This window comes from Capricornis sumatraensis, chromosome 7, assembly GCF_032405125.1.
Source record: "Capricornis sumatraensis isolate serow.1 chromosome 7, serow.2, whole genome shotgun sequence".
NCBI classification, from domain to species: Eukaryota; Metazoa; Chordata; class Mammalia; order Artiodactyla; family Bovidae; genus Capricornis; species Capricornis sumatraensis.
Genome location: NC_091075.1, coordinates 106815893 through 106841911, shown reverse-complemented (window position 1 = coordinate 106841911; position 26019 = coordinate 106815893). Strand labels below are relative to the sequence as shown.

Genomic DNA, 26019 nt, shown 5'->3' with positions numbered 1-26019 from the left:
TCAGTTTCTTCATCTGTAAAGTGGGAAGAGTAACAATACCTAACTTTAAGGATTATCCTGGAGTTATCCTGAGGATCTCAAGATCCTCAGTTTAATCATGTCTGCATAGTTCCCTTTGCCATTCACAGTTTTCAGGGATTAGAATGTGAACATCTTTGGATGGGAGGTTCTATTAGTACTATTCAGCCCGTCACAATAAACCACCATCCCAGTTTACCTGGGACAACCAGTTTTAGCCCTGAAAGTCTGGTGCCCTAGAATCTCCCTAGTCCCATGCAAACTGGAACTGCTGGCCTGCTAGCAGGAAGCATCACATTAATGGTTAATACCCAGGCTATGGGCTTCCCAGGTGGCTCAGTGGTAAAGAAATCAGCTATTAATGCAGGAGACACAGGTTCAATCTCTGGGTCAGGAGGATCCCCTGGAGAAGGAAATGGCAACCCACTCCAGTATTCTTGCCTGGGAAATCCCATGGATAGAGGAGCCTGGCAGGCTACAGTCCACAGGGTCGCAAAAGAGGTGGACATGACTTAGTGACTAAACAATAACCCAGGCTATAGAGTTAGACAGACCCGGATTAGAATCTCTTTTCAGTCACTTGCTAGGTGTAGTACCTTGTGCAAGTTGCCTCAGTTTCTTCATCTGTAAAGTGGGAATAATAACAATACCTAACTTTAAGGGCAGAAAGCAAAGAAGAACTAAAGAGCCTCTTGATGAAAGTGAAAGAGGAGAGTGAAAAAATTGGCTTAAAACTCAATATTCAGAAAACTATGATCATGGCATCTGGTCTCATCACTTCATTGGAAATAGATGGGGGAACAGTGGAAACAGTGACAGACTTTATTTGGGGCTCCAAAATCACTGCAGATGGTGATTGCAGCCATGAAATTAAAAGACGCTTACTCCTTGGAAGAAAAGTTATGACCAACCTAGATAGCATAAAGCAAAGACGTTACTTTGCCAACAAAGGTCCATCTAGTCAAGGCTGTGGTTTTTCCAGTGGTCATGTATGGATGTGAGAGTTGGACTGTGAAGAAAGCTGAGTGCAGAAGAATTGATGCTTTTGAACTGTGGTGTTGGAGAAGACTCTTGAGAGTCCCTTGGACTGCAAGGAGATCCAACCAGTCCATTCTAAAGGAGATCAGTCCTGGTTGTTCTTTGGAATGAATGATGCTAAAGCTGAAACTCCAGTACTTTGGCCACTTCATGCAAAGAGTTGACTCATTGGAAAAGAGTCTGATGCTGGGAGGGATTGGGGGCAGGAGGAGAAGGGGACAACAGAGGATGAGATGGCTGGATGGCATCACCGAGTCGATGGACATGAGTTTGGGTAAACTCTGGGAGTTGGTGATGGACAGGGAGGCCTGGCGTGCTGCAATTCATGGGGTCGTAAAGAGTCAGACACGACTGAGCGACTGAACTGAACTGAACTGAAAATCACTGCAGATGGTGACTACAGCCATGAAATTAAAAGACACTTACTCCTTGGAAGGAAAGTTATGACCAACCTAGACAGCATATTCAAAAGCAGAGACATTACTTTGCCAACAAAGGTCCATCTAGTCAAAGTTATAGTTTTCCCAGTAGTCATGTATGGATGTGAGAGTTGGACTATAAAGAAAGCTGAGTGCAGAAGAACTGATGATTTTGAACTGTGGTGTTGGAAAAGACTCTTGAAAGTCCCTTGGACTGCAAGGAGATCCAACCAGTCCATCCTAAAGGAAATCAGTCCTGGGTGTTCATTGGAAGGGCTGATGCTGAAGCTGAAACTCCAATATTTTGGCCACCTGATGTGAAGAGCTGACTCATTGGAAAAGACCCCGATGCTGGGAAAGATCGAAGGCAGGCGGAGAAGGGGACAAGAGAGGATGAGATGGTTGGATGGCATCACCAACTCAATGGACAAGAGTTAGAGTAAACTCCAGGAGTTGATGATGGACAGGGAGGCCTGGCGTGCTGCAGCCCATAGGGTCGCAAAGAGTTGGATACAACTGAGCGACTGAACTGAACTGAACTTTAAGGGTTGATGTGTGCAATGGTGACATATACAGAATTAGTCAATCTCTCCGCTACTCTTATTTTATGGAGACGTCTACATGGGATGTAATGGGGCCTGAGACACTGCCCTAGTCTCTAACCCCTTGGGCCTGAGTCTGCTCCACCCTGGCCCAGAGTGGCTCTGGCTTTCCCAGAAAACAGGAGGACTGGAACTGTTGAGTGGGCTCCCATCTGCTGAGCTCCACGCTTGGGCTGCTCCCCTGGGTGGGGTTGGGGGTGGGTGCTTCCTGAGTTCGGAGCCCACCACATCCCTCAATCAGAAATTCAAGGCATGGACAGCGACCCTGGTAAAGCATCTAATCTTACCAGACTTCTCTCTTCCTCTCTCTGGAAAGAACCCTGGGAGAGCCCCCCACCCACAAGTCCAAACCCGACGGCTTATTTAAGTTTATCGCGAGGTCAGTGTATTTAACTCTGGGCTGTTTGGCTGATTGTATTTGTTTAGGAGACAAATCTGTTCTGCATGAACAAGTCAGGGGTATTTCGCCCCCTGATTGGTTCAGCCGGAGATGGCTGCAGAGTCTGGGTACAGTGGGATTTTGACCTTGGAGGAGCGGTTGGCTTGAATTAGAGAATTCTGCATCTGCCTCGTGATTGCATCTCATGTGAATTTCACTTCCTGCCTTGGCATGTGGGAGCGCTGGGCATCTGAGGCTGGGTTCCTGCGTTAGAGTCCCCTTGCCGTCAGGCCTTAGAAGAGAGCATCTGCCTTGATGCAACGGCTTCAGTGATGCACGGTCTGATGTATTGGGACATGTGGAGCAGGTGCCCAGGGCAGCAGGGCAGCTGGCAGAGCCCACGAAAGGCTAGCGAGGTGGACAATGAGAGTAAGCTTCCTCCTGGGGTGCACTGGGCTGGCTGTTGGGCCAACAGTTGAGAACAAGTCATATCCATATGCTGTTCTCCTGGAGCCAGCAGTCAGGCAGGGAGACCCCCTGACTGCAGTTATAGGAATGACTAAATTAAAATATTGGCTTGGGGCTGGGTGATATGTCTCTGATCTCAGCAGCCTGACATTTCCCTCTCCAGCCCCACTCCAGGTTCTCCCAATGCCCCGCCCCACTCCAGCCTCACTGAACAGCTGGCCAAGTCTTTCCTTGGGCTGTTCTCACAGTGTGATAAACTCGTACTCATCTTTCAATGTTCAGCCCCAGCAGCCCTGATCAGGGGATATCCCTGCCCTCCCGCTCAGTTCAGTTCAGTTCAGTCGCTCAGTCGTGTCTGACTCTTTTGCAACCCCATGAACTACAGCAGGCCAGGCCTCCCTGTCCATCACTAACTCCCAGAGTTTACTCAAACTCAAGTCCATCAAGTAAGTGATGCCATCCAGCCATCTCATCCTTTGTCGTCCCCTTCTCCTCCTGCCCCCAAACCCTCCCAACATCAGAGTCTTTTCCAATGAGTCAACTCTTCGCATGAGGTGGCTAAAGTACTGGAGTTTCAGCTTTAGCATCATTCCTTCCAAAGAAATCCCAGGGTTGATCTCCTTTAGGAAGGACTGGTTGGATCTCCTTGCAGTCCAAGGGACTCTCAAGAGTCTTCTCCAACACCACAGTTCAAAAGCATCAATTCTTCGGTGCTCAGCCTTCTTCACAGTCCAATTCTCACATCCATACATGACTACTGGAAAAACCATAGCCTTGACTAGACGGACCTTAGTCGGCAAAGTCACCACTGTTTAATTCAGAACCTTTCTGTTACCCTCCCTGCAAAGAACCCCCATATCTATTAGCAAACCCTCCTGATGCTATGCTCCCCAGCCTCTAGCAACCACTAACCTGCCTTCTATCTCTGTTTGTTGTTGTTCAGTCACTAAGTCATGTCCAACTCTCTGCAACCCCATGGACTGCAGCATGCCAAGCTTCCCTGTCCTTCATCATCTCCCAGAGTTTGCTCAAACTCATATCCATTGAGTCCGTGATGCCATCCAACCATCTCATTCTCTGTCGCCCCCTTCTCTTCTTGTCCTCAATCTTCCCCAGCATCAGGCTCTTTTCCAATGAGTCGGCTCTTTCCATCAGGTGGCCAAAGTACTGGAGCTTCAGCGTCAGCCTAAGTCCTTCCAATGAATATTTAGGGATGATTTCCTTTAGGTTTGGCTGGCTTGATTTTCCTAGTTTGGACATTCCATAGAAATGGAATCACACAATATGTGACCTTTTGTGACTGGTTTCTTTCACTCAGCATGTATTTCCAAGGTCCACCAGACTGTAGAAGCAGAAATGTATCCTCTTTAGGGCTAAAAAATATTCCACTGTATGGATATATCATATTTTGATATTCCACCACCTTCCCTTTCACCGCTAGAAGGGATGATGATGCTGGGATGGTTAATATTATGTGTCAACTTGAGGGGGCCACCTGGTGTCCAGATTAAACATTGTTTCTGAGGACTTCTGTGACGGTCCCGGCACTTCTATCTAGACTTCTAGTCCAGGGGTGTGAAGGTTTGATCCTCAGCTGGGGAACTAGGGTCCCACAAGTGCACAGCTCGGTCAATAGAACTCCCCACACCCCACTGTTTCTGGCTGTGACTGTGAGGGTGTTTCCAGGTGGGCTTAGCATTTGAGTGGGTGGGTTCAGGAAAGCAAACCTCTCAACCAGTGTGGGGTTGCGGGGAGATAAGGTGGGGTGAGTTGGGAGCATCATCCAATCCCCTGAGAGTCTGAACAGAACAAAAGGTGGAAGAAGGAGGAACTTGTCCCTTGTTTTCCCGTCTCACTGAGCTGGGACATCTCGTCAACTTCTCCTGCCCTTAGACTGGGATTTACATCAGATCCCGTGTTCTCAAGCCTTCAGATTCAGACTGGATTATACTGCTGGCTTTCCGGTGGGGCTTCTCGGCCCTAAAGCCAATTTCTCATTCTCTCTCCCTCTCTCCTATAAATAAATAAATAATACAAAGAAATAACCAGTGCATAGAAACATTCATATTTGCTCTATTTCTCTGAAGAGCCCTCACACAGATACTGATCTCTCTGTCATGGCATACGCTATTCCCTCAGCCTAGAACATCTTTTCACCCTTGGTTAATTTCTATTCTGTCTGTACTACTCTGTACAGGCCTCTCACCTCCAGGAAGCCTTCCTGAATTCCCAGTCTCCACCCGACTTGGGGTGACTGCCTTCTTAGAGGCCGTATCACCCACGCTTCCAGCATCCAGAGGCATGGCTACAGTTGATGAGTATGGGCCCCGGATCTGACTTCCAGAATTTGAATAATGACTCCAAGTGACTTCACTGTGTCTCTTTCTCAGCTGCCAAATGTTCCTGATAGGATGCAGCCTGCCATCTGTCCTGAAGGTTAAATGAGATGACACGGGTCCAGCGCTTGGAGCAGTGTCTGCCCACGGATAGGCTCAGCTAAAGGTTCTTCTCTGCAGCACCAAGTCAGCAACACTGTGTGTCTCCTCCCTGACTAGATCACGAGTGAATTCCTTGAGCGACCTGACATATAGTTGGTGCCCAGTAGGGATGAGCGGAATTGAATTAATTGCACAATGGGCAGGGCTCCCTCCTACCTGGTTTACCTCTCAGCATATGGGGATTAAATTTAGCTCCGCAGCAGAGAGCTCTGTGCCATTGGTCAAGTCCCTTAAAAATGGAGGTGATTTTATTAACACAAGAGATCGTTAGAAAAGGTCTGTATATGTATGCCATTGCTGACAGAGTTTGCAAATTTGCTAACAGAGTTTGTCCTTTGAGTTTGTTTAAGCATTGACTTTTTACTCTCTAGCACTCATGAAAATGATATTCTCAAAGTCAGAGGTTGAAATTAAGAATTAACATTTTGATTCAGCTTCGGTTAAAATGAAAAAATAAACAAACAAACAAAAAACCCAGAAAGGATGTCACCACTTAACTGGACAAACCTAGGACAGAATTTGATGTTTTTAAAAAAATGTTATTGGCGCATAGTTGATTTACAATGGTGTGTTAGTTTCAGGTATATGGTAAAGAGTCAGTTATAGATATATACATACATCCGCTCTTTTTTACATTACTTTCTCATACGGGTCATTACAGAGTACTGAGTAAAGTCCCCTGTGCTACACAGTAAGTCCTTATTAGTTATCTACTTTATATATATTATACTTGTGATATTATTTCTGTTTAATAAATAAGTTCATTTGTACCATTTTTTTTCTCATTAAACTTTTTTTAATGGGTCTCAAATTCTGTGACAGATTTTTGGTCAAGTTGTTTTCATTAAAAAGTACTGATTTTAAAAACTGATAACTTAAACTGCCACACACAAAACATATGGTCCACAAAAACATTCTCCTTTCCTTCTGAAGGTTTTACGATGCATTGTTATCATTACCCAGTCTTTTACTATTAAACTTAAATGGCCAATTGAGACAAACAGTTCTGAGACCGTTCTTCCACCACTGATTAAGACTGGGGTGGCAGGTATTGGGGATAATATTCATTTAGCCTTCTGAGCTTTCTGGGCAGACTTGGTGACCTTGCCAGCTCCAGCTGCCTTCTTGTCCACTGCTTTGATGACACCCACAGCAACTGTCTCATGTCACGCACAGCAAAACGGCCCAGGGGAGGATAATCAGAAAAGCTCTCGACACACATAGGCTTGCCAGGAACTATATCAACGATGGCAGCATCACCAGATTTCAAGAATTTAGGGCCATCTTCCAGCTTTTTCCCAGAACGACGATCAATCTTCTCCTCCAGCTCAGCAAACTTGCAAGCAATGTGAGCTGTGTGACAGTCCAGCACAGGTGCATGTCCAGCACTGATCTGGCCTGGATGGTTCAAAATAATCACCTGAGCTGTGAAGCCAGCAGCTTCCACGGGTGGATCATTTTTGCTGTCACCAGCCACATTGCCACGACGGACATCTTTGACAGACACGTTCTTGATATTGAAGCCCACATTGTCCCCAGGAAGGGCTTCACTCAGTGCTTCATGGTGCATTTCTACAGACTTCACCTCAGTTGTTACATTGACTGGAGCAAAGGTGACCACCATGCCAGGTTTGAGAACACCAGTCTCCACACGACCCACAGGGACAGTACCAATACCACCAATTTTATAGACATCCTGGAGAGGCAAACGCAAGGGTTTGTCAGTTGGGCGAGTTGGTGGCAGGATGCAATCCAGAGCTTCAAGCAGGGTGGTCCCACTGGCATTGCCGTCCTTACGGGTGACTTTCCATCCCTTGAACCATGGCGGGTTAGCACTTGGCTCCAGCATGTTGTCACCATTCCAGCCAGAAGTTGGCACAAATGCTACTGTGTCGGGGTTGTAGCCAATTTTCTTAATGTAGGTGCTGACTTCCTTAACAATTTCCTCGTATCTCTTCTGGCTATAGGGTGGCTCAGTAGAATCCATTTTGTTAACGCCAACAATTAAGTTGTTTCACACCCAGGGTGTAAGCCAGAAGGACATGCTCACGGATCTGCCCATTCTTGGAGATACCGGCTTCAAATTCCCCAACACCAGCAGCAACAATCAGGACAGCACAGTCAGCCTGGGATGTGCCTGTAATCATGTTTTTGATGAAGTCTCTGTGTCCTGGGGCATCAGTGATGGTAACATAGTACTTGCTAGTCTCAAATTTCCACAGGGAGATATCAATGGTAATACCACGCTCACATTCAGCTTTCAGTTTGTCCAAGACCCAGGCATATTTGAAGGAGCCCTTTCCCATCTCGGCAGCCTCCTTCTCGAACTTTTCAATTGTTCTCTTGTCGATCCCGCCACATTTGTAGATCAGATGGCCAGTCGTGGTAGACTTCCCTGAATCTACATGCCCAATGACAACGATGTTGATGTGGGTCTTCTCCTTTCCCATTTTGGCTTAGGTTTAACGGTGGTTTTCACGACACCTGTGTCCTGGCGGCAAACCCGTTGCGAAAAAGCTGTACCATTTTTTTTTTTGATTCCACATGTAAGTGATATCATATGATATTTTCCTTTATCTGACTTACTTCACTCAGTATGATAATTCCTAGGTCCATCCATGTTGCTACAAAGAAGAATTTAATTTTGATGAAAACTTTGTCATTTTGAAATGTCTTGCTGGTAAGGTGAGGCTGTTACATTTCATGGGCACGGGAACCCTGAAAATAGAGGAAGTTTCCCCAGACAGGAAGGGAAAAGGTCAGTTTAAATTTACTTTTGTAGAAGCCCTTTTGTCTATATTTTTTGACGTGAAGCAAAGGGTTCCTGGAAAACACAATAACTTTTAGTCCACTCTAGATTTTCATCACTGCTAAATAAAGAACTCCTGCTAAACATCTTTAGAATATCTTACCATCTGCCTCAAAGCATGTACATCATTGCACATTAAGTTATTAAATATTTTATTTGCACATAAAATACTACTTTATGGTAGGATATGGAGCTTGTTCACTTAAATTGTAAGTAGGCTCACCAGCCTCCAATCACTTTGTATGATTTCTTCTCTGAAAATATGGGATCCCTGAATCTAGTTTTTCTCCTTCTGGGCTGCAGATAATGTAACAACACCTCTGGTCTCTAAAGAAGGCTGAATGTGAAGAACTGATGCTTTTGAACTGTGCTGTTGGAGAAGACTGTTGAGTCCCTTGGACTGCAAGGAGATCAAACCCTTGAATCCTAAAGGAAATCAACCTTGAATATACATTGGAAGGGCTGATGCTAAAGCTGAAGCTCCAAAACTTTGGCCACCGGATGTGAAGAGCTGACTCATTAGAAAAGACCCTGATGGTGAGAAAGATTGAAGGCAGAAGGAGAGGGGACAACAGAGAATGAGATGGTTGGATGGCATCACTGACTCGATGCACATGAGTTTGAGCAAACTCCAGGAGATGATGAGGGGCAGGGGAGCCTGATGTGCTGCAGTCTTTGGGGCCATAAACGGTCGGACATGACTTCATGACTGAACAACCACAAGCCTATTCAAGTCCAAACACGATGGCCATCGAGGTTCTTGGACTTGGGACTTCAGGGCCCTTCGAAGGAATTATTTTCATGCTGTGAGTTTTCTTCCATCTTGTGACATTATTATCTTAAACATGTGGCTGCCAAGGCACCTGGAAAGGTGAAGGAAAAGGATGATTTTAAGGACTAGAGCAACTTCCATTCTCCCTGCCCATGTGCCACTGGCTATAATTCAGTCCCATGGTCTTCTACTGAATTGCAAGGGGTACTGGGAAATACAGACCAGGATGTATTTGAGAAAAAGAAACAAGGTGGTGGACACACAGCCTTGTGTATGCCACAACCACTAGATTTCCCCAAATTCTGTATGAAATCCAGCAAAAGGAGGCACCTTTCAGGGAGAACAGGGCAGGATTTTTGCAGTATTTTAGGACATATTATTATCACTGCTGGAATCACTGGGGCAATTCCCTTTCCCCTTTTGAGACTTAATTTTCCCATCAATAAAATAGATGGTTGAGGGCATCAGAGGGCAGACAGACTGAAACCATAATCACAGACAACTAGCCAATCTGATCACACGGACCACAGCCTTGTCTAACTCAATGAAACTAAGCTGTGCCGTGTGGGGTCACCCAAGACGGACAGGTCGTGGTGGAGAGGTCTGACAGAATGTGGTCCACTGGAGAAAGGAATGGCAAACGACTTCAGTATTCTTGCCTCGAGAACCCCATGAACAGTTTGAAAAGGCAAAAAGATGGGACATTGAAAGATGAACTCCCCAGGTCAGTAGGTGCCCAATATGCTACTGGAGATCAGTGGAGAAATAACTTCAGAAAGAATGAAGAGATGGAGCCAAAGCGAAAACAACACTCAGTTGTGGATGGGACTGATGATAGAAGCAAGATTCTATGCTGTAAAGAGCAATATTACATAGGAACCTGGAATGTTAGGTCCATGAATCAAGGCAAATGGGAAGTGGTCAAACAGGAGATGGCAAGAGTGAACGTCGACATTCTAGGAATCAGTGAACTAAGATGGACTGGAATGGGTGAATTTAACTCAGATGACCTTTGTATCTACTACTGTGGGCAGGAATCCCTTAGAAGAAATGGAGTAGCCATCATGGTCAACAAGAGTCCAAAATGCAGTATGTGGATGCAATCTCAAAAACAACAGAATGATCTCTGTTCATTTCCAAGGCAAACCTATTCAATATCACTGTAATCCAAGCCTATGCCCCAACCAGTAACACTGGAGAATCTGAAGTTGAACGGTTCTATGAAGACCTACAAGAGCTTTTAGAACTAACACCCAAAAAAGATGTCCTTTTCAACATCAGTTCAGTTCAGTTCAGTAGCTCTGTTGTGTCTGACTCTTTGCGACCCCATGAACTGCAGCACATCAGGCCTCCCTGTCCATCACCAACTCCCGGAATTCACTCAAACTCATGTCCATCGAGTCGGTGATGCCATCCAGCCATCTCATCCTCTGTTGTCGTCCCGTTCTCCTTCTGCCCCCAATCCCTCCCAGCATCAGAGTCTTTTCCAATGAGTCAACTCTTCGCATCAGGTGGCCAAAGTATTGCAGTTTCAACTTTAGCATCAGTCCTTCCAATGAACAACCAAAACTGATCTTCTTTAGGATGGACTGGTTGGATCTCCTTGCAGTCCAAGGGACTCTCATGAGTCTTCTCCAACACCACAGTTCGAAAGCATCAATTCTTCAGTGCTCAGCTTTCTTCACAGTCCAACTCTCACATCCATACATGACCACTGGAAAAACCATAGCCTTGACTAGACGGACCTTTGTTGGCAAAGTAATGTCTCTGCTTTTGAATATGCTATCTAGGTTGGTCATAACTTTCCTTCCAAGGAGTAAGTGTCTTTTAATTTCATGGCTGCAATCACCATCTGCAGTGATTTTGGAGCCCCCCAAAATAAAGTCTGCCACTGTTTCCACTGTTTCCCCATCTATTTCCCATGAAGTGATGGGACCGGATGCCATGATCTTAGTTTTCTGAATGTTGAGCTTTAGGCCAACTTTTTCGCTCTCCTCTTTCACTTTCATCAAGAGGCTTTTTAGTTCCTTTTGACTTTTTGCTATAAGGCTGGTGTCATCTGCATATCTGAGGTGATTGATATTTCTCCCAGCAATCTTGGTTCCAGCTTGTGCTTCTTCCAGACCATTCAGGTATGACCTAAACCAAATTCCTTATGACTATACAGTATAAGTGAGAAATAGATTTAAGGTACTAGATCTGATAGACAGAGTGCCTGATGAAGCATGGACAGGGGTTCATGACATTGTACAGGAGACAGGGAGGAAGACCATCCCCAAGAAAAAGAAATGCAAAAAAGCAAAATGGCTGTCCAAGGAGTCCTTATAAATAGCTGTGAAAAGAAGAGAAGTGAAAAGCAAAGGAGAAAAAGAAAGATATACCCATCTGAATGCAGACTTCCAAAGAATAGCAAGGAGAGATAAGAAAGCCTTCCTCAGCGATCAATGCAAAGAAATAGAGGAAAACAATAGAATGGGAAAGACTAGAGATCTCTTCAAGAAAATTAGAGATACTAAGGGAACATTTCATTCAAAGATGGGCTCGATAAAGGACAGAAATGGTATGGACCTAACAGAAGTAGAAGATATTAAGAAGAGGTGGCAGGAATACACAGAAGAACTGTACAAAAAAGATCTTCAGGACCCAGATAATCACAAAAGTGTGATCACTCACACTCACCTAGAGCCAGACATCCTGGAATGTGAAGTCAGGTGGACCTTAGTAAGCATCACTACGAACAAAGCTAGTGGAGGTGATGGAATTCCAGTAGAGCTATTTCAAATCCTGAAAGATGATGCTGTGAAAGTGCTGCAGTTAATATGCCAGCACATTTGGAAAACTCCAGCAGTGGCCACAGGACTGGAAAAGGTCAGTTTTCATTCCAATCCCAAAGAAAGGCAATGCCAAAGAATGCTCAAACTACCGCACAATTGCACTCATCTCACATGCTAGTAAAGTAATGCTCAAAATTCTCCAAGCCAGGCTTCAGCAATATGTGAACCATGAACTTTCAGATGTTCAAGCTGGTTTTAGAAAAGGCAGAGGAACCAGAGATCAAATTGCCAACATCTGCTGGATCATTGAAAAAGCAAGAGAGTTTCAGAAAAACATCTATTTCTGCTTTATTGACTATGCCAAAGCCTTTGACTGTGTAGATCACAGTAAACTGTGGAAAATTCTGATAGAGATGGGAATACCAGACCATCTGACCTGCTTCTTGAGAAACCTGTATGCAGGTTTCAGGAAGTAACAGTTAGAACTGGACATGGAACAACAGGCTGGTTCCAAATAGGAAAAGGAGTATGTCAAGGCTGTATATTGTCATCTTGCTTATTTAACTTATACGCAGAGTACATCGTGAGAAAGGCTGGGCTGGAGGAAACACAAGCTGGAATCAAGATTGCCAGGAGAAATATCAATAACCTCAAATATGCAGATGACACCACCCTTATGGCAGAAAGTAAAGAGGAATTAAAAAGCCTCTTGATGAAAGTGAAAGAGGAGAGTGAAAAAGTTGGCTTAAAGCTCAACATTCAGAAAACTAAGATCATAGCATCCAGTCCCATCACTTCATGAGAAATAGATGGGGAAACAGTGGAAACAGTAGCTGACTTTATTTTTCTGGGCTCCAAAGTCACCTCAGATGGTGATTGCAGCCATGAAATTAAAAGACGCTTGCTCCTTGGAAAGAAAGTTACTACCAACCTAGACAGCACAGTAAAAAGCAGAGACATTACTTTGCCAAACAAAGGTCCATCTAGTCAAGGCTATAGTTTTTCCAATAATCATGTATGGATGTGAGAGTTGGACTATAAAGAAAGCTGAGCACTGAAGAATGGATGCTTTTAAACTGTGGTGTTGGAGAAGACTCTTGCAAGTCCCTTGGACTGCAAGGAGATCCAAACTGTCCATCCTAAATGAGATCAATCCTGGGTGTTCATTGGAGGGACTGATATTGAAGCTGAAACTCCAGTACTATGGTCACCTGATGCGGAGAGCTGACTCATTTGAAAAGACCCTGATGTTGGGAAAGATTGAGGGCAGGAGGAGAAGGGGACGACACAGGATAAGATGGTTGGATGGCATCACCAACTCAATGGACATGGGTTTGGGTGGACTCCGGGAGTTGGTGATGGACAGGGAGTCCTGGCGTGCTGCAATTCGTGGGGTCACAAAGAGTCAGACACGACTGAGCGACTGAGCTGTACTGAATTGAACTGAGTCTGTAGGCTGTGGATCCCAGGAAACTGATTTTTCTTTCTTGGTATCTCCAAGCAAACCTAGCATGGTGGTAGATGGAATGACTGTTGATGCTGTTGGGATTTAGAAGAAGCATTTATTTGACAACCTCACTGTTTCTGTCATGGATATTCTTCATTAATATAAACATGGAAACAGAGTTTCTATCAGGGGAGGATTTATGAGATACTTTCTTATGTAAGAGGTCTTTATAAAGAAAAACATCTGGAGCCACAAAGTTAACTTATTTCTATCAACAAATATTGATTGAGAGCCTTCCCTTCCCAAGCCAGGACTGCACCTGGCTAATGAATTAGAAAATAAAATCCTGTCCTGACAGAACTCAAAGTCCAGAGGCATATGTATATACTCGTGGAAAGGTCAATTATAATATAATTGAATAAATATTCCAATTTAAGGAAGCCCCTCATCCGTGGGAACATGAGGAAGGGCACTTATCCCAGGCTGGGGCTATCAGAGAAAACTCTCTGGAAGAGGTGGCATTTCAGTTGAGACTTGGCAGTTACTGGAAGGTAGCCCAGCTAAGAGGTGAAGGAAGAACATTCTAGGTGGAGGGAACAGGTAGAATTTAAGGCAAGAGTGATTAAGAAGCATAGGCAGCAAAAGGCAAAATCGATACATTGAACTACATAGAAACGCCAACATTTGCGTGTCAAAGGACACTATTGCCAGAGTGAAAGGCAATCTATGCAGGCAGGGAAAGTCTTCACAAGTCGTATATCTGATAATGGGTTAATACCCAGAATATATAAAGAATTATGACTCAACAACAAAAAAAACCCAAACAACCCAATAAAAAATGGGCAGAGGGACACGAGTAGACATTTTTCAAAAAAAGGCACAAATGATTAATAAGCAATGGAGAAAATGCTCAATATCACTAACCATCAGGAAAATGCAAATCAAAAGCAAAATGAGATACCACCTCACATCCATTAGGATGATTACTATCAAACAAACTGGAAATATCTAGTGGTGGGGACAATGTGGAGGAACTGGGACCCTCACGCACTGCTGGTGAGGATGTAAGATGGTTCCGCAGCTGTGGGAGATAATCTAGCAGTTTCTAAAAATACTAAAAACAGAATTACTATATGATTCACGTGTCCCTATGGCAGATTCATGTTGCTGTATGACAGAAACTAACACATATTATAAAGCAATTATCCTTCAATTAAAAATAAGTAAATTGAAAACAGAATTACTTTATGATCGAGTCATTCTACTCCTGGGTATACATCCCCAAACAATTGAAAGCAGGAGCTTCAACACCTATCTGCACACTCATACTCACAGCAGCACCGTTCACCATTTAGTAAAAGGGGGAAGCAACACACATATCCAGTGACAGACGAACAGATAAACAAAATGTGGTGCGTGCATAATGGAATATGACTCAGCCTGTAAAAGGAACGAGCTCTGACATGTACTATAACACAGATGGACTTTGAAGACATGATGTTGCGTGAAACAAGTCAGTCCAAAAAAAGGCCAACAGTGTATGACTCTGCTCTTACTTGAGGTACCTACAGTAGTCAAATTTATAGAGACAGAATGTAGAATGGTGAGTGCCAAGGGCTGGGGAAGGGGGAAAATAGGGAGTTACATGTTTAGTGGGGCTATCAGAGAAGTCTTCCTGGAGGAGGCGGCATTTCAATGGAGACTTGACAGTTACTAGGAGTTAGCCCAGCTAAGAGGCAAAAGAAGAGCTCTCTGGGCAGAGGCAACAGCTGCCCCAGGATGGTGGTGACAGCTAACTGCACCACAACTGGCATGTCCTTTTGTGTTGCTCTTCAGCTGCTTAGTCATGTCGGACTCTTTGCCACCCATGGGCTGCAGCTCACCAGGCCTCCCTGTCCTTCACCATCTCCCAGAGCTCGCTCACACTCATATCCATCGAGTCAGTGATGCCACCCAACCATCTCATCCTCTGTCACCCCTTCTCTTCCTGCCTTCAATCTTTGCCGGCATCAGGGTCTTTCCCAATGGGTTGGCTCTTCGCATCAGGTGGCCAAAATACTCAGGGCCACTTAATGAATGTTCTTAATGTCACTTGATAATTGTTAAAATGATAATTTTTATGTTTTGTCTATTTTACCACAATAAAAAATAGTAGGGGGAAGGGGTGATTAAGGGCCTTCTGGGTGGGGGCCTGAGGAGATTGCGGACTCTATCTCCCATTTTGTCCCTGCTAAGAGCTCACCAAGGCCTTGCTGGCCTGGCCGGTTGTCTCAAAGGCATTTCTGAAATGCCTGGCTGGGGGGCACCGCTTCCTGCCCAGTGATGGCGGGGAGGGGAAGGGGAGGATGGGGAGGGGCAATCGTCCCGGGAAGCTGGCCCAGAGCGGTGACCTCTCTGGCTGGCCTCCTTCTGTCCGGTGCCAGGCGTCATCTGGAACCTCTAAAGAGTTCATTTAGCACAAAGGCAGAGGCTGTGGCATTCGGGGTCTGCCCCTTATTGGGAGACCAAACTGCCCTTTAAAAGAGGAATTAATTCAAAATAAGTCCTTAGGATCACAAATCATTAACAGACATGTTCCAAAAATGTCCAAATAATTGCAACTTCAGGGGGTTCTGCAACTCTCTGTAGCGTAAATGGGAGAATTGTTCCGGATGAAAGGAGGGAAAAGCTCCGACGAAGATTCCAACTTCAAATGTGAACTGACTCTTTTTTCTTTTTCTTTTTTTTTTAAGCTACAAGAGGTGTCTATTGAAGGAACTAATTCTTGTTTCATTTTTCTCTTTGGATCTTCTAGCTTCAGAGAGGGTGGCAAGAGGTTAAAACCCAGTGGGAGCCGCTGTCCTTGTGATGTTTCAGTTCCTGGAGACAGAAGGGGATCAGGAATCCACAGAGGTGGTGGAAGTAGTGAATCTTGATTGGGATTCAGACTCGGATCAGAGAATCAGGTCATGTCAGAGTGCCGGGGTCAGCATTTCACAGTTAGGGACTGTGGTTGTGTGTATGTGTGTGTGTTAGTCACTCGGTCATGTCTGACTTTTTGTGACCTCATGGACTGTAGCCCGCCAGACTCCTCTGTCCATGGAATTCTCCAGGCAAGAATACTAGAGTGGGTTGCCATTTCCTTCTCCAGGGGATCTTCCCAACCCAGGGATTGAACCCGAGTCTCCCATGTTGCAAGCAGATTCTTTACCATCTGAGCCACCAGGGAAGCCTAGGATTGTGGCCATTTGCCTGCAGATGAACTGTCTTCTAATGTCTGCATTTCCTGGCAGAAAAGAGGGGTGGTGACCAAAGGGACACAGGGTCCCGCTTGAGTTAGAACAGGCTGAACTGCAATCCTGGAGGCCCCCCAGGAGGAGGATCTCATTTGATTCCCAAACTTGTACTTCGGCTGCAAGAGTCTGGGGCTCATGTCTGCCTTGGATTAAGGATCCCGGTTCTCTGGGAGGTTAGTTATTCCCCCCACCCCCACCTGCCCCTTCCTTTCCAGACAGTCCATTCACCTCTGAAGTGAAGTGAAGTGAAAGTTGCTCAGCTGTGTCCGACTCTTTGCGACAGTCCATGGGATTCTCCAGGCCAGAATACTGGAGTGGGTAGCCTTTCCCTTCTCCAGGGGATCGTCCAAACCCAGGGATTGAACCCAGGTCTCCTGCATTGCAGGCAGATTCTTTACCAGATGAGCCACCAGGGAAGCCACATTCACCTTTAGCCAGTTTCTTTAAGATGCACAGATGATGTTTTAACTTTGAGGGGGGTGTTGGCGGGTAGCAGAGCAGGGGAGCCTTTACGGGAACTGCACTAACTAGCATCTCTCCCTGCCCCACCCCTCCTGAGGCCGTGCAGTAATTTCTGCCCCCCCCCCCCACCCCCCGTCTGACAGTGACATTTCACTGGCCTTTCCCCCTGTTCCCCTCGGTTCTGGGGGCTTCTCAACTTTAAGGCGGATAGGGTCTTGTCATAAAGTCTGGCTGGAATAGACTGAAGGGAGACAGAAACTGATAAATTTCCTTTTGATCTCTGATCTGCAAAGCCACTCTGAGAACTCACTCACAACTGTGTGCCCACTGGGATGGGTCAGAGCCAATGGGAGCCAGGAAATCTTCCTTCCCTCTGGGGCTAAGGGTCTGTGGATCCCCCTGGCATGTTTCATTTCCAAAGAGGGGGGTGACACACAGAGGGATCCCCCAGGCTCAGAACAAGGCAGGGAACCTAATTAGGTGAAAATCATTTAAATGGTTTTCAAGGCATTGCTTGATTTAAAGCATTTATCACCACCTAACGCATAATTAACAGCAGGACAAACGACTGAACAAAAGCTCTCGTCTATTCAGAGGGATTGTGCTGATTTTCATTAATCTTGTATATTACCATCTCTCTCCAAATGAATGCTATCTTAAAGACCCAAATGCCTCCTGTGATCTCAGGGAAAGAAAGAGAGAGAGAGAGGACTGTAACCTGTGTTTTTGGGAAATGACATTTTAACAGCAGGCTCCAAGTACAGAATCAGAAGTTTTCTGTATTCAGGAGTTAATCCAGCTGCAAAAAGAAGGACATTCTGTTGGGAGCAATGAGAAACTGTGCTTTCCCTGTACACTGGAGAGGATCAGCCTGGCTTAGTTACTTAAAGCCTCTAGTTCTGTCGTGTTTATTTCAGTTCTAACAGAATATACGTGAATTCTGTGATAATGTTCCATGATTCCCTTACTCAGTCTTCTCTCAGTATCGCTGGGGGAGTGGTTCCAGGACTGCCAGGGATAACAAAATCTTCAGATGCTTAAGTCCCTTGGATAAAGTGGTATAGCAGAGTAGACCTGGGATTTCCCAGGTGGCCCTAGCGGTAAAAAACCTGGTTGCCAATGCAGGAGACATAAGAGCCGTGGGTTCCATCCCTGGGTCAGGAAGATCCCCTGGAGGAGGGCATGACACCCCACTCCAGTACTCTTGCCTGGAGAATCTCATGGACAGAACAGTCTGGTGGGCTGCAGTCCATAGGGTGGCACAGAGTCAGACACGACTGAAGTGACCTAGCACAGAGTAGGCCCTCGATATCTGCTAGTTCTGAATTCATAGGTATGCAGGGCCACCTGTACAATTTTGTGATTTGACATGTTTGCTCACTTTAACTTCCAAGCCCACAGGGTCCTCACAATAATTTAAATTAAAAAAAAATCAGTTAAGACCATGCCACTAACTAGTAATATCAACTGACTTAGCATTAATAATAACTATGCACATACTGGCTCTTAATTTGTTAATTGCTTCATGTGGATGACGTCATCAAATTCTGACTGCAGCCCCACTGCCATTCCCATTTTGCAGATGTGGCAGTTGAGGAATGGAATTTGAGTTGGCAGTTGAGGTGGTAGAATTTCGGCGACTTGTCTCAGTCAGGCATCAATGGTGGGGATACTTGCCCAGCCAGGCAGCATCCGGAACCTGCTCAAGTGACAGAATACTAGTGCAGTCATCAGCCTGGGGTCCCACATGAGCTCTGCTTCCAGCTTGCTGTGTGATTTGCTCAAGTATCTTTTCTTCCTGGGCCTGGGTTTCTCCATCATTAACTTCTGGAAGCTATACCAATAGCTTGTGTTTATCAGATGCTTTGTTGCATGCTGGGAGCGGGTATTTTCCCATTTTACAAATGAGGAAACAGAGATTAAAGAGGCACTACCAGGGTCACACAGGGGTACTTGTACAGCAGGATCTGAGCCCAGGTGGGCAGATCATTGAGGCCCTCTTAACCTACATGCTATGTTGACTTGTAAAGTCAAGCTAGGGCTCCTTTCTAGTTTCAAAATGATAGGATCGTGACACAAAGTGGTTTTGTGGTGGTGTCTTGACTGTGAAGTGAAGTCGCTCAGTCGTGTCCGACTCTTTGCGACCCTGTGGACTGTAGCCCACCAGGCTCCTCAATCCACGGGGTTCTCCAGGCAAGAGTACTGGAGTGGGTTGCCATTTCCTTCTTCAGGGGGTCTTGACTACAAGGATACGCAAATCTGCACAGGTGATAAAATTGTACAGAACTTCACACAAACACACATACAAATGAGAGCAAATGAAACTGGAAAATCTGATTAAAATTAGTGGATTTTATCAATCAATATGCTGGTTGGGAATATAAAAAATATTTTGTAAATGTTATACAGTATTATTTTGTACAATGTTACTGTGGGGAAGTGTACAAGTTATCTCTGTGTAATTTTTTTCAACTGCATATGAATTAGGGATTCCCTGGTGATCCAGTGGTTAAGACTCTGTGCTTTCATTGCTGAGGGCCCCAGTTCAATCCTTTGCTGGGGTACTAAGACCCTACACGCTGTGGGAAAAAAAAAAGAAAATGAAAAAACTGGAGGTGATTCTACAGTGATCTCAATAAAAATTTCTGTTAAAAAATAGAAATGAACTAAAATTATAGGCGTCTGTCCACAACCACATTAAGGAGCTCCATTTTGTGTCCTCAAAGTGTTGGGATTAAATAAAGTAAAAGTCCTTGCCTAAAGGACTGTAATGAATTAATGATAATGACAATTCTAATAAATCATGATTATTCATGAAGCATCTGGCATTAGGTACAGTGTTCAAGAGAAGTTGCTCAGTCGTGTCCAACTCTGCAACCCTTTGGACTGTAGCCCACCAGGCTCCTACATCCATGGGATTCTCCAGGCAAGAATACTGGAGTGTGTTGCCATTTCCTTCTCCAGGGGATCTTCCCAACCCAGGGATCGAACCCAGGTCTCCTACATTGCAGGCAGATGCTTTAACCTCTGAGCCACCAGGGAAGACCATTAATCTCTGCAGCAATCTAATTATCACAAGACTACAAGCTGAAGAAGCTGAGCCTCAGAGAGGTTAATGAATTTGCCCAATGTCACCCAGCACACAAGCAGTATGTTTGGAACCCAGCCAGAGCCTGGATCCCACCCTGGCCACATTCTCTGCACATCAAGCTAGGCCTCCCTGAGCCCCTACCACACCAGCACTTCCTGTTAAAATGATCTCATTCACCCCTGGCCCAGTTGGGTGAGGCAACATTATGCCCACTTTGCAGATATGGTCACTGAGGCTCAGAGTAGGAAGAGGCTTGAATCCAGCTGCTTCCTCCCACAAGGAGGAAATGGAGCAGCATGCAGGTGTCCAGCCCGTGGGGTGTTCTGGGGCTCAAGGGCATACCTCCAAGAAGAGGGCGTCTGAGCAACCCCGGGGTGAAAGGCAAGGGCCTAGATAAGCCCAAATGGGTCCCAAGAGCTAAAAGCAGGGTGTGAGTGGAGCCCGGGCTGTTTATTCAGCTTTAGCAGCAGAGATTTCATCCAGGGCTCTGGTTGGTGATAAAGCCATTCTGTTTTCAAACCAAACACGGCCTTTCCTTGGAGGACTGGGGAGTTTGGGAAGAAAGATACAGTGTGTCTCTCCTGTGGATCTTTCCAGCCGTATCACCAACCAAATATCCCACTGGGGGAAAGTCAAGGGGGTTTGCAAAGAGTCTCCAACCACCTCGGGGAACTTCAAAGGATAGTCATCCAGGAAGTTGAAGTTTAAAAGACCCACGATGACTCCATTAGAAAATTCGGCCTGGATATATCGCTGGCCGGGCCCCCGTGGTCCATGACCCTGATCGAGCGCCCCACGAGGCTGCAGAAGTGTTCATGGGGAAGGCTGGCTCTAATTCAACCCTGAGTAGAAAACCTGCATCTCACTGTGGAGGGAGACGACACCAGGCCCTAGGAACTTTATGTTTGTTGTGTGTGTATATTTAAGATCCTCCACAGTGTTGGAGGTTTCCCTGGTGACTCAGATGGTAAGGAATCTGCGTGCAATGGGGGAGACCTGGGTTCAATCCCTGGGTCAGGAAGGTCCCCTGGAGGAGGGATTGGCTACCCACTCCAGCATTCTTGCCTGGAGAATCCCATGGACAGAGGAGTCTGGTGGGCTACAGTCCATGGGGTCGCAAAGAGTCAGACGTGTCTGAGTGACTAACATTTTCATTTTCAACACACGGTGCTGGGAGGGAAGAATTCTGATCCCCATGGTATAAATTCAGAACATAAGGCACAGAGAAGGGTCTCTCGCAAGGTCTCAAGGCCGGTGGATGACAGATCCGAGAGTGTCCATTTCCAAAGCTGATCCACGTGGAGTGGTGTTGGCCTGGGTCATCACAGACGATGACAGTGGTGACAACGATTTCTACTCCTCTTCCTTCCCCTTCCTCCTCCTCCTCTTCTTGTTATTATATTGCGGCAGATAGTACTTTCTGAAGACGGCGTCCACAATATCTCCCGTTCCACCTGTCCTTCTGATACTGTGACGCTGACGTTGCCCCCACTGAGTGGCGGGGTCTGTTTCTCTCCATCTGGACCTGGGCAGGCTTGTGACTATGGTGGAAGTGATACTATGTGACTGAGAGCCCAGTTTATTAGATCATGAAAATGCCACGTGTTCCTGCCTTGCTTTCTCAGGTCACTGTCTCTTGGGACCCAGATGCCATGCTGTCAAAGAAGCCCAACCGAGCCTGCAGGGAGAGGCCACCTGTGTTCCAACCAACAGCCCAGCTGACAGGTGGCATCAACGGCCAATCGTGGGAGTGAAAATGCCTAAAGGTGATCCCAGCCTTCAAGCCACCATCCATTTGAGTCTCCTGACTGGTGCTCAGAGTTTGAGGAAGAGAGACAAACCTGCCCAACTTCCTGACCTACAGAACAATGAGTACAAAGAAATGACTGTTTGATGCTTCTACATTTTAGGGTTCATTTATTAGCAACAGTTGTTCAGCCGCGAAGTCGGGTCCAACTCTTTGTAATCCATGGACTGCAGCACACCAGGCTTCCCTATCATTCACCATCTCCTAGAGTTTACTCAAACTCATGTGTATTGAGTCAGTGATGCCATCCAACCATCTCATCCTCTGTCACCCTATTCTCCACTTGCCCTCAATCTTTCCCAACGTCAGGGTCTTTTCCAACAAGTCAGCTCTTCGCATCAGGTGGCCAAAGTATTGGAGCTTCAGCTTCAGCACCAGTCCTTCCAATGAATATTCAGGGTTGATTTCCTATAGGATGGACTGGTTTGATCTCCTTGCAGTCCAAGGGACTTTGAAGAGTCTTCTCCGGAAACACAGTTCAAAAGCATCAATTCTTCGGCAGTCATCCTTCTTTATAGTTCAACTCTCACGTCCATACATGACTACTGGAAAAAACATAGATTTGACTATATGAACCTTTGCTGGCAAAGTGATGTCTCTGCTTTTGAATACGCTGTCTAGGTTTGTTATAGCTTTTCTTCCAAGGAGCAAGTATCCTTTAACATCATGGCTGCAGTCACCATCTGCAGTGATTTTGGAGCCCAAGAAAAGAAAATCTGTCACTGTTTCCACTTTTTCTCCATCGATTTGCCACGGCATAATGGGACCGGATGCCATGATCTTAGTTTTCTGAATATTGAGTTTTAAGCCAGTTTTTTCACTCTCCTCTTCAGCTTCATCAAGAGGCTCTAAAGTTCCACTTTACTTTCTGCTATTAGAGTGCTATCATCTGCATATCTGAGGTTGTTGATATTTCTCTTGGAAATCCTAATTCCAGTTTATGATTCACCTAGCCCAGCATTTCACATGATGTACTCTGCATACAAGTTAAATAAACAGGGTGACAATGTGCAGACTTCCCCAGTTTTGAACCAGTCAGTTGTTCCATGACTGGTTCTAACTATGGCTTCTTGACCTGGATAGGATACAGGTTTCTCAGGAAGCAGGTAAGGTGGTCTGGTATTCACATCTCTTGAAGAATTTTCCATAGTCTGTTGTGATCCACACAGTCAAAGGCTTTAGCGTAGTCAATCAAGCAGAAGTAGATGTTTTTCTGGAATTCGCTTGCTTTTCTATGATCCAATGGATGTTGGCAATTGGATCTCTGGTTCCTCTGCCATTTCTAAATCCAGCTTGTACATCTGGAAGTTCTCAGTTAATGTACTGTTGAAGCCTTGCTTGGAGAATTTTGAGCATTACCTTGCTAGAATGTGAAATAAGTGCAACTGTGTGATAGTTTGAATGTTCTTTGGCATTGTCTTTCTTTGGGACTGGAATGAAAACTGACCTTTTCCAGCAATGGTAGTTGAGCCAATATAACAACCATGACATTTACTGAGTGCTTGCTTCCTGCTCTGTCAAGAGCTTATAGAGTTAGAGGTGGAAGGGGCTTTCTGTCTGGACCAATCATTCTCAGCCCTAGGGAGGTGAAAAATTTAGGTCTCTGGGCCCCAACCCAAACAAACTGAGTCAGCTACATGCTCAGCATCCCAGCGGCCAAAGGTTCACTGACCAAGGCAGAGCCAGAATGAGCCCAGGAGAAGGGACAGGTCAACTGGGGTCAGCTGAATGCAGCAAATACTACTGATAGCCCTTACCACGTGTCAGGAGCCTGGATTCAACCACTCTAATAGTTGTGTAGTATATGGAATACATGGGGATGCATGACACAAAGCAGAAGGGAGTTGTGGCCAATGATTATATATCAGAGTCTTATGTGACATTTTCCTGGGTACTTCATGTCCATAAGACTATTTGATGACCTCATAGCTGCTTCTTTTTTTTTCTTTAAAGACACAGAGATTAAGATATTTTAAGTGTTTCCTAAACGGTCTAGCTAGAAAGCCACTAGCCAGGATCTAAACCCAGGTCTGATTCCAAAGCTTCTGTCTTTCCTTAGACCCTGCCGCCTCCTGGAGTAAGAGCCTGGCGTTATGGGAGATGCATGTGAGCTTAGAGGAAGGAGCTATTTCTTCTAGTAGTGGGATGCTGGACGGTCTCTCAGTATCCATTCTGCCTTCTTTCTTGGTAATGAGTACATGACTACCTTCCCCAGCCTCTTTTCTACCTGGGTGACTAAGGTAGAACTGGGTGAACCAGTTCTTGCTAATTAGATACAAACAGAAGTCCTGTGTGGTTTTTCTGGAAAGCTTCCTGAAAGAGCGCATGCATTCTTCTTCTCATCGTCTTTAAAACTCTTCTCTTGGAACTTCATGGTGACCCAGTGGTTGAGACTGCCCTCCCAGAGACAGGAGGCCCAGGTTCAATCCCTGGTCAGGGAAGACGATCTCACACGCCACAGCTAAGAGTTAGTATGCCGCAACAAAGATTGAAATTCCATGTGCTACAACTAAGACACGGTGCAGCCAATTAAATAAATAAAACAAACAAACTCTTCTTTCAGGAACGTAGATGTAATGTCTGGAGCTCTAGCAACCGTATTAGACCATGAGGATGAGTGTTCATCCCAGGAATGAAGAAATCTGGGTGCCAGATTGTAGAAGAGCTACCATACTAGACCCTGGATCATCTACCTCAGGTCATCCTCATGCCAGAGAGGATGAGCTTTTACCTTGTTTAGGTCACTGTTGTACTGAGTCCCCATAGCTGAATCTGATCCTGAGTGATACACTGGGCAGCAGAAAAGTTTTAGAGGGAGAAAATGAACTTTGGTTGGGTTTTGAAAGATGGGTAGGATCAAGACATGTGGGGATGGGGGAAGAAGTGCCTTAAGGGTTCTGGGAACATCAAGAGTGATGAGGGTCCTTGGGGCCATCTGTGGAATATGACAAGGGGATTTAGGAGCCAACAGGATCGGGGCAACATTTTGGAGAGAGCCTCAAATGCCAGGGACAGAAGATACAATTTCAGTTCTTAAGTACCAGGGCACCACTGAAGGTGTTTTAAATAGGAGGCGTCTTCACAACTGTGTCTTACTTCATAGAGATCTGTAGGATGGTCTGGCCAGAGGGAAAACTGGGCTAGAACTGGGGTGTGGGAAATAGTAGGAAATAAGGCATGGAGACGAGCTTTGCCAACAGTCCCTGGAATTGCTAATTGATTAAACAATGTGTGATAATACTGGGCTTCCCCGTGGCTCAGTGGTAAAGAATCTGCCTGCCAGTGCGGAAAACTCAAGAGACTTGGGTTTAATACCTGGATCGGAAAGATCCCCTGGAGGAGGAAATGGCAACCCACTTCAGTAGTCTTGCCTGGGAAATCCGGTGGACACAGAAGCCTGTCAAGCTCCAGTCCCTGGGGTCGCAGTCAGACACGACTGAGTGGCTACTCATGCATGTGATAATACTATAAATAATCTGGCAACCTTAAAATGATGATGTATAGTGCAATAATAGGTAAAGTTGTTCAGGGTAGATTGTTAAGGACAAAAATAGGTTCCCCAAACTGTGTGTAAGAATATGATCAATTCCGTGAAATAAATTAACAATATGCATTTCTGAAAGGTCAAGAAGGTTATTCTTCGATTGCTAATGATAGTTCCTGCTAGGTGGGAGGATTGGCGGTGATGGATTGTGATTTTTGTTTCTTCTCTTTGCTGGCTGTTTTCTAGATTGCTAGTAATAATAATAACAATAGCTGAGCTCTCCTGCAGAGGTGTGGGCCTAGCTTGATCTTCACATTTTTTCATACATTAGCTCCTTTGATCCTTAGGATACCTTGTGAGGGAGAGGCTTTACTTTTCTTCGTATTCAAGGAAACTGAGGAATATAGGGTAGGGGCCTTGGCCAAGGGGAGGAGCCAGTGGAGGGTGGGGGTGGGGTGGGTGGGGGTTGATGTCAGGAGGGAGTGGAAGGAAGTCTCAGCTGGAGAGAGGTCCCAGGGAGGGGGAGGAGACAGGATGAAGGGGTCGGAGGATGGAGGACCCTCTCTCAACAACCTCAGTGGACGTCTGGTGTGGGCCTTGACAGTTTCTAAAGCCCACCGTGCACACTGGGTCCATCCTTCCCTAACAATGTGCTTGTTGGAAACATCGGTTATGC

The 26019-nt window shown here is 45.6% G+C and overlaps 1 pseudogene; it reads right to left on the bottom strand.

Moving 5' to 3' along the window:
* Nucleotides 1-6347: 6347 nt before the first annotated feature.
* LOC138082255 (elongation factor 1-alpha 1 pseudogene) lies at nucleotides 6348-7872 on the bottom strand (annotated as a pseudogene).
* Nucleotides 7873-26019: the final 18147 nt, after the last annotated feature.